We start from the raw sequence: 10,206 nt of genomic DNA, 5'->3' as shown, positions 1-10,206 counted from the left end.
CACACACACACACACGTGCATAGCTCAACCTCTACCCCAGCCTCAACAGAAATCACTTGACTTTCCATGTCAGGTTTTCATCTCAGCAGGAAACTTAGATGAGTCAGGTACCAAAATCGTGAGATCCTCCTCTTTCATGAAGAACTGGGAGGTCCAAGTGGCTAGGAAACTGGTAATCATCATATGCAAAGTCACTCAGCGCAGAAGATGAGTTATAATGACAGATGGCAGCAGTCAAAAAATTGAAAAAAAAAAAACTATAGAAAGAAACATGCTGGTGAAAATGTATCAGCGCAGGAGTCAGACATTGGCAATGTAATAAGATGGCAATACGAGATGATAGAACCAATTTTTCAAGCAATGTGAAGAACTATTTTGTTAAGTATACCTGTATATCTATCCACAGTTTAGAAATAGTAGTTATTTCCTCATATCATCATCCTCATTATCAAATACAGATGCTACGGTGTCGTAGGAAATCATGTGCCCTGAACAGAAAAGGAGAAGATGAGCAACATGACTAATGAGCCGTAGGTGCAGAAAACATATGTCCAGGATTTTCTGTGCTTGTTTCAATTTTACGTAGTTTTATTCTTTCCAAAATATATGATTCAAAGTTTGACTAAACAGAACATAATTTGATTTGTACACAATTGTAGACCTCTTCACATAAAAAAAAAATCACAAATCAAGAAAAGTCTTTTTTTCAGATTGGGAGTCTACTTCTGACTCAGAAAATGCAGGCATCATAAGGATGGCCTTCAGAATATAGATGTCTGTGGATGTCAACGTACACAGGGGGGTGGAAGCAGCAATCATTTTCAGCATCATGTTGTCACATTCACCTGAAAAAACAGTCTTTCATTACAAAACACGATGAAATGCTAGATAAATGTAACAAGCATTTTTTTAGGTATATTCACTAAGCTTATAAAACAGTAAGAACAATTCCTGGGGGGGGTGGCAAACGAAAAGGAAATTGCAAACCTTCGAGGCAAGCCTGTAAGATGACTCGGAAAGACCTCTCTTTTGAGGAAGGTGGACGTTTCAGTGACTTAAGGGGCTTGAGTCTCATGCCCACTGAAGACCAGGTCTTGAATAGCCTGACACAAAAGTTCAAGTCCAAATAGGATATTTGCATAGTTTCAGAGTGTCTGTCCCCAAATACGTAATAATTGCAAAGGGAAATAGTAAATTTACAGCGGAGCTTCCTGGAAGACATCATCTTAGCCAAGTGATAGTGGTCAACATCGGGAGTGATGCCTCGATATTGACATCCTGTACCCCTGGTAGGCTGCATTTGGGGACTCATAGCACTTCTGCAGTATCCTTCCCAATGACCCAGGACTTCAGCATAATCATGAGAAGACATCAAACAAATCCAAGGTGAGGGACATTCTAGAAAATAACGGAGCACTACTCTTGGAAAGTATCAAGGTCAAGAGAGACAAGGAAGAACGGGGCACTGTCTCAGACTGAGGAGACAAGGGAGTCAGGTTCATGTGGTGGAGGTCCTGCATTAGATCCTAGAATAGAAAAAATTCACTAATTGGAAACCTGGTGAAAGGTGAGAAGTGTTCTACTTTATTTTACTAATTTTAATCAACAGTATCGTAACAAGGTTAATTTCTTTGTTTTTTTTTTTATTTTATTTATTTATTCGACAGAGAGAGACAGCCAGCGAGAGAGGGAACACAAGCAGGGGGAGTGGGAGAGGAAGAAGCAGGGGGAGTGGGAGAGGAAGAAGCAGGCTCATAGCGGAAGAGCCTGATGTGGGGCTCGATCCCATAACGCCGGGATCACGCCCTGAGCTGAAGGCAGATGCTTAACCGCTGTGCTACCCAGGTGCCCCTAATTCCTTTGTTTTGATCAATATCCTGTGGTGAGGAAAGATGCTAATAGAAGTGTGACAGGCGTATGGGAACTCTATCCTGTTTTTGCAATTCTTTAAAGCTAAAATTATTTCCAAAATATTAACTGCTAAAACAGGCACCAGTGACCCAGCGACCTCACTGAGGTGATAAAGGGGATTAAGAAAGAAGGGGAAACAGGAAAAGCAAAAGGACCAGTAGGTCATGACTAGAAGAATTTATTAAATTCAACTCACCATGGGCTGGCCGGGACTCTCTCTCTTTCTTTTTCTTTTTCTTTTTTTCTTTCTTTTTCTTTCTTTCTTTTCTTTTTTTTTTTTTTTTTGACTAGTATAAACTGTGTGAGAAGGTGTGCAGATGGTGCCGAAGTCACCCGCTAAATGGAAATGTAAACTTTAAAAGGAAGCTGTCAGACAAGCAGGCACCATCAACACTCGCAGTGGCTTGAAATTTCCTGGAAGCAGCTCCTTCCTCCTTTAATAAAACTTTGCCCTGGGCATTGTAACTGCAATGGAACCATAAAAGTAACAAGGCATTAAACAAATCTCAGACTTAAGAGGCTGGAAAAGTGAGAGAGGACGAAGATATTCAAGTTAATCAAATCCACCTAAGGATACATCCAATGAATATAAACCAATTACGCGAAGGCTTATGCTCTTCAGTGCCCCTGAGGTTTTGTGGTGGTATTCAAAAAAGGATATAAGAAAATATCAAGCAAAAACTGATAAAGCTTCCAGGAAAATTAACAAATTCATTTGTCTCAATTAAGAGCTCAGGGAGATCAAAGAAATGTCTACTACAGATAATACAAATAGCAAGCTTTATCTAATGACAATAGTTAGAAAATACTCATTTCTTTTCCAGAATAAATGGAGCTTTTACAAGATCGACTGTATACTTCGCTACAATTCAAGTCTCAATATTCCAGATCATCTATGTCACACATACTGCTTTCTCTGTCAGTTATGCAATTAAGTTCAAAATCAGTAGCACAAAGATGAATAAAATTCCCCATAATTGTAAACTTAAGAACAGACTTCAAAGAAGAGTCATTATGGAAATAAGAAAGTACTTGGACCGGAATTATAATGAAGAGCCTACATATGAGAACTGAAATGGCCCAACAAAAGTGGCATTTAGAGGGACACCATAGCATTATGCAAGAGAAAAAGACTTTAAAATAATGAGCCAAGCATACACTTCAGAAGTTAGAAAAAGAACAGAATAAACCCAAAGAGAACAGTAAGAAAGAGTAAGGCACGAAAGAAAATCAAGGTATTAGAGAAAAAAATCAATAAAGGCAAACATAGGTTCTTTGGAAAGAAAAATGGATTAGTCTAGCAATATGGATTTTTTCAAAAAAGAAGGAAAGTGCAGATAAGCAAGATTAGGAATGAAAAAATGAGTAGAGTACAGCAGATATGAAAGAAAAAAACAATGCATGTTTATGGTAGAGCAAGTATTAAGAAGCGCCTTTTTTAGCCCCTCTGCATTTCCGCTTTTGGTTCACTCTCTACAATATTTTGGTCTTCAAAGTTGAATATTCCGTTTCTCAGGCATAGGCTCATCTTCTGGTCAATACAGGCTTGTGATTGTGGAACCGTATATCTCTTCGGTCAACAAAGCTGTGGAAAAAGACAGACTGAAGTATTCAATCACAGCAGCTCGAAGGCAAGAAAACTCTCCCCCAACATGGTGCCCTCTTGTATCGACAGCCTGGTGGTGTTGGCGCTCCACTGGCCAATACTCTTATAGTCAGTAAGAAGTTACTTTTCCCCATGCCTCTCTCTGTACTAATCTCTAGGGTATAAAGTGACGGACAACTTAATTCTGGCCACTTGGAAGATCTGAGAAAAATAGATTTTTCTTTCACTCTGTGTTTCTGATAACTCACGAGCTGGCTATAAAAACCACATAATATAGTTTCTATAGAAATTCCTGTCCAACCAAAGGGGCCTCGCATCATTTAACAGGGGAGATTTCTAGAGCTAAGGGACACAGTTAGCAGATATCACAGTTACAATCTCAATCTAGGTCTGTTGGGTCCAAATACCCTCTTTTCCTGTTGCTCCCTTTGAGGTTACATTTTGACTTCCTGTGATGCATGGTTTCTATTTTTATGCACTATTTATGTTTTCCATGCTTTGTGTGACCGCCTTTACAGCCTCCAAAGTGATACCAACAGAGGTGTTTCTGAATAATTTTACACTAAGGAAGGGTGTTATTTAATTGTTTATGAAACCCTAAATGCGTAGTGCCCTCGTCAGGCTCTGCAAGCACATAAAATAAAACTTCCACGCAGCGAAAGCACATTTATTTCCATAGTAATCTGTCCCTTCACTAAAAAAATGAGAGAAAGATGAAGAATTGGACCAAATATTAATCTTTTCAGCCCCACTTGACCAATAAACTGACAGTACAGGGATAGACTCTCCCCTCCCCCTGCCTTCTGAAGTACCAAAATTAATACTCACAGGGATCACAGGAAGACCTATAATGTTTGGGGAACTGAGTATCACCAATTCTGTAATACAACAAAAATCCTGAGGCTGCATTTTCATGTAACTGAGTTAACATTAGCTTCAATTCTACCCTGTGTTCGACATCAGGTCAATTCAGCTTCATGTGGTGTGAAAGAGAGATTTATACTACTCATCACTACACTTTTTTTAAAGATTTTTTTGTTTATTTGAGAGAGAGAGACCATGCATAGGGGGGAGGGGTAGAAGGAGAGGGAGAAGCAGACTCCTTGCAGAGCAGGGAGCCTGACACCGGGCTCAATCCCAGGACCCTGAGATTATGACCTGAGCCAAAAGCAGATGCTTAACCTATATTTTTTATTTATAACAGTTTTCTGCCACAAAATCTCTGTGCCTACAAATGTATATTTCTTCAAAATCTTGAGATAGTGCAAGGGGCATGGGCTCATTGTAGAGAATGAGGTGGGAGTTATGGGTAGGGAGGCAGGGGAGAAATGAATGTTTTCCCCTTCCTTTATGGTATGCTGTCTCTTACTTTCCCAATTTGGTGGAAGGAGCGCAAAGCATAAGAAAAACTAGGGCAAACACCACTGCCCAATCTGTGGTCTCCTATCCCTTCCTGTGTCAACTATCCCTTCTTTCCAATTTTTAAATTCTAATCTCCCCTCAGCAAATATTTACAGTTCTCTCCAATCTTAAAACCAGACACATAAATGCATTAAATTCTGGATCCTTCCCAGTTAGCTACTGCTCTATTTCTCCCTTACACTTCTCAGGCAAGCTTCTTGAAAAATTACCCTCTTCATCTCTCCATCTTTACCTCCAATTGATTTCTCAACCCACAGCAAATTGGTTCCAATTTTTCCTAATTGCTTAACTGAAATTGCTGTTTCCAGTTACTGAGAACCTCCTCTTGGCTCAACCCAATGGTCATGTCATTGTTTGACCTGTCTCTAACATGTTTTAAGTGCTGACCACATCGTCTTCTCAAAATTATTCTTCTGCTGCTGTAACTTCCGACACATTATTCTCCCCTGGGTTTCCTCCCATTCTTCTGGTTGCTTCCTCTCAGTGTCCTTAGCTAACTCTTCTCTCTTAATCTCCTCTTAAAACTGGTTGGCTGGAGACTTTAATTCTCAGTCTTCTATTACTCCTTCCACTCTGAGTGATCTCACCTGTTGGCTTATTTTCCACTTCTGCCTAAGCAAAGATGTCTCCCAAATCCCCATCTCAGCCCAGACCTTTTTCCAGAGCTCCAGGCTGGGATGTCCAACTGCCTGTAAGAAATCTAATGTTAAATATACCACAAGCATCTCAACTTCAAGCCATGTCCCAAATTAAGTTCTTTGCTTTTTCCTCAGAATCTGTTGAGATTCTTTAGTTTCCTTTTCCAAAAACCCTAAGCCAGAAATCTGGAGTCATTCTTAACTCCTTAGTGTCCCTCCCTCACCTCACACAGTTGCAGGGAATCCCAGTGCCATAGATTCTAAGGTCATAAGATTGCTCATCTCTATTTCCTCTTTTATACCAAACTACTGGAGGAGGTCATTGAGAGGACATGCCAACTGCTGGTTCCGTGAGCTGAACCTGGGCAATTGGAGGCTCCTCACTTCCTCTCCCATCCTTAGAATATACATTCTGCCCACCAGTCTGATACAGGGAGCTGCCGCGGGGACGCAGCCTTGAGAGAGTCCTGTGTTACTGAGACCACCTGGGCTGAACCCCATTAAGACCTCTATATAAATTCTTTAAGATTCTGAGGGTCAGTTACAGAGATCTACTCATTTTGCAGCCACCCAAGACAAGCTTCATATGTCAGTTCCCTTGCTGATTAAAACTGCCATGTACCAGTCTGGAGTGGTCTCTTTCTTTGGTCTCTCCTTGCCTTCCATGTACAGGGGCCAGTTTTAGATTATACCCAGGACTTCCAAGGTTGTGAACCAACACCAATTGCCTAAGATCCTCTTCATATCTGAGTTCTATTACTTCAACGACTTGGAGAATCCCAGCCGTTGGTCATCCGTGCCCTTTATCTTCCTTCCCACATATCCTCCCCAAGGTAACCACTGTGACCTTCCCAGAACAGTAAATTTTACCTTGATGTCATACTACTGTTGCATACCTGTCAATGTCTTCCCACGTCAACAGTCCCTAAACATGCGTTCAGGGATCACTGTTGGATTGTATTCATTAAATTAATTTGAGGGATAGCATGGAGGAGAAGGAGAAATATGTTTTTTTAAAGATATTATTTATTTATGTATTTATTTGAGAGATAGGGAGAGAGAGAAAACGTGACCAGGGGAAGGGGCAGAAGGAGAGAGAGAATCTCAAGCAAACTCCACGCTGAGCATGGAACCTGATGTGGGGCTTGACCTCAGGACCCTGAGATCATGACCTGAGCTGAAATCAAGAGCCAGACGCTCAACCAACTGAGCCACCCAGGCAGCCCAAGAAATATGTATTTTTTGAAAGCTACCACCAGAATACTCTAATGAACAGCCAAGTTTAAAATTCTCAGAGGAAGAAACCAACCCAAAATCACATGGGCAAAATGAGATTAATCATTCTGGGATGAGCCACTCATACCAATAGGAACATGAGACAAGTGGTACCCTGTATCTCTCAAGACTGTTGAGATAGAATCAAATCAAAACTTAGCTGGTACAGAGTGTTCCCTATAACCTGGCCCCTGACTTAATTCTCTGTGTAATCACCCACCCTCCCCAAAAATCCTTTGTTCCAACAACACCAACCTATTTATAACTTCCTGAGGCTTTCATGCTATTTTGTATCTCTATATATTTGCAGATGCTTTCCCTGGTTCTGGAATATCTTTCTCCTCTTCTTCTACCCAGAAAACTCCTACTCATCATTTAGACTATTTTTAAGCTTCATTGTTAAATAATTCTAGACTCAGAAAATCAGAGCACATCACTTCCCGTTTATATCCATATTCTTCTTTGGACATGTTTCCATCATTGCATTCACACTGCATTTAATTTTTGCTTATATGTCTGTGCTACCCATTAGCCTTTGATATCCTTAAAGACAGAGACAATATCCTAGACATTTTTGAGTCATTGGTACCTGAAACAATACCTAATCTACATGTATTTGTGATTGAATGTATTTCTTCAAAGAAGGTCTCTCTAAAGTAGCAAATGCCCAAATATTAGAAAATGAAGCTAAATGGCAAGAATTAGCCTTTGATCTAAATTAGTTCTAATAAATGAAAAGCTTGACCATATCAATCACCAGGACCTTTTATCCCCAAATCTTTACTTTTCGAACCGATGCTCTGATTCATGGGTCATTTGCTAAGGGGTATAGCAGACTCTGGAAAGCTTAGTGTTTAGAGTATTTATTTATCCAAGGATGAAACAAACAAAAATTTTGTTTGTGATTTTCATCAAGGATCAATATTGTCTCTTGAGAAACCTATTACAAGCCAGGCATTGTACCTGCCATTGAGCATACAAAGATTAAATACAGTGGAGTTATGCCCAAAATCTAATGGGGCACAAAAATGTATTTGATTAATTTCTGCCTGAAAGACTATGATCAGCATATGAATTCATAGAATATTAGTTTACAGAAGCCAAAAGGTGATTTTTTAAGATAATAAATGGTTATTGTTCACAATAGAATTTGTACCAACAAGATGACAATAACGCATTTGTAATAGCTGTCTATTTATGGACGGGAGCCCAAGCTGTGTAGATGCCAAAAATGGGTACAGCAGACAGTGATAATGATGTACCAGTGGAGCCAGACCTATGTGGAGTTGTTTATTAATAGGCTTAACTATTTTTTTAGATCAAGGAGAGCCCTATGCCTTAATTATATTTGGCAATGGGTAAAAGTATTGACTGACCCTGGATTCCTGATGTGCAAGTAGAAATCACAACCTAGGTTCTTCATCACTGGGTCATGTCGACTTTACGGAAGGCAGGATTTCATATAATCTTATTTTCATGGGAAAAAAAACCCTATTATTTTATACAAAAGGAAACGGAAACCCCAGAGAGATTTCAATAAATGATTCCAAGTAACATATCGGCAGTCGATTTCATTTCAGACTCCAAGCCCACTCTCTTTCCGCTGCACCCAAAATTGGATTATCATAAATAATGGGCTGGATTTACAACACAAGTGTAAATTGTCACTGAATTCACTTAACTGATCGTTTCTGTTCCAACTCTGCTGGGGCCCAGAAAACGGAGCACCAATATGAAAAGGGTGCATTCCATCAACACTCTTATGTCTGAAGCTTCTTACTAGATGTAATACAGGAGGGACTCAGGAGGAACTGTGATTTTTTTCAAGAGTACCAGCAGAGGAAAGTTATGGTTTAAAATTTCAGGCAGCTTCAAGAGGAGTCAAGTCTGTGAAATTTCTCAAGGAGTTCTGTCTTCGTGTGGCAGACTAGCTTATGACCTAAAAGATGAAAAAAAAAAAATGTCAAGAATCTGCTTCTTGGGCACATACTGGTCAGTAATGGGAATAGCCAGGCCCTAGAGGCAGGTAGATCTTGAAACCCGGCCTGGGCACTTTCTATTCGTGTATAACTTTGGCATTCAGCTTCGTTACATAAGTGATAATGCTAACAGCTGCCTTGAAGGGTAGCCGTCAAGAGTAGAGGAAAGAACGTGTGAAAAGAAACTTGGTATGAGATGTTCTTAGTGAGGCTTCGTGTCCTCTTTTTCTCGTGTGTGACCCCAGGATTATTCCCCAGGCTCCAATTGGTCCCCCAGCCCTTCCGTTCTTCCCAAAATCGGGATTAGGATGAGGTGTGTGAGACACTCAGCTCAGGCATAAAATTTAAGGGGTTTCCAAAAGCACAGTAATCAAGATAAAGAAATATGTAAATGCAGTATTTCTAGCACTCATCTTGCATGGCTTGGCCTCAATTGCTTCACCTAATAGCGGCCTCGTCAGATCCTGTCTTTAATTAGAAGATTGATATTTTCTTCTTCATGGGCTTCTTTTTCTGCCTTTTATAATTTTCAAAAACATTTTCTTAAAATATTACTTATCTTGTTTATGGAGAGTTTTGGTGAACCTTAAATTTTATGTCCAAGCCAAGTGGCTGTCTTGCCTCCTCCTAATCCTAACCTCACCTCTTCCTTCTCTCCAGCCTCAAGTCTCAGCAGCCTTTCCATTCTTCTCAAAAGCCAACATTCTAGCCTTAGGGCTTCTTAATTCTAGACTGGTGGTGCAGTGGGAGGCAGGCTTTTCAATGCTCCCCTTCCCTTGTCTCCCAAAGGCAAGAAAAGAAACTTTTTGTCTTATATGACCCACTCTGAAGACATGAGAGAGAAAACACGTGTAAAATGGAGAAGGCCATTTTATCTGTCAGGAGACACTGCACAGAGCCTCAAACCAGCTGAGCCTGGCGAATCCTAGAGTAGAAAGAGTGAGAGCGTGGTGCTAGACCCCCTGTGTTCTCCAGCCCTCACAGGCTGTGTGACCTGGGGAAAGTACTTAATCCCTGCCCCTTACTGGCTGTGCCATCTTGGGAAGTTACTTGAGGTCTGCCAGTTTTCAGTTGTGCCATATTAGACAAGTTCCTTTAGCTCTACCCCTTCCTAAATTTGTCGTCTTCGTCAAGTACTTGAGCTCTGTCCTTACTAGATGTGCCATCTCGGGCAATAGCTCAAGCTCTGCTCGTCACTGGTCATGTCACGTTGGGCCGTTACGTGAGCTCTGCTCCTGGCTAGCTATGCCATCATGGGAAGTTGCTTAGGCTCTCTGTGCCTTGGTTTTTCTCACCTGCAAAATGGAGGCAATAGAGGTAGCTATCTTGTGGTTATTGTGACGATTAAATAAGTTAAGGCATGTAATGCTCTTAG

Source organism: Ursus maritimus, unplaced genomic scaffold (genome assembly GCF_017311325.1).
Source record: "Ursus maritimus isolate PB19 unplaced genomic scaffold, ASM1731132v1 scaffold_10, whole genome shotgun sequence".
NCBI lineage: Eukaryota > Metazoa > Chordata > Mammalia > Carnivora > Ursidae > Ursus > Ursus maritimus.
This window is presented reverse-complemented; position numbering follows the sequence as displayed.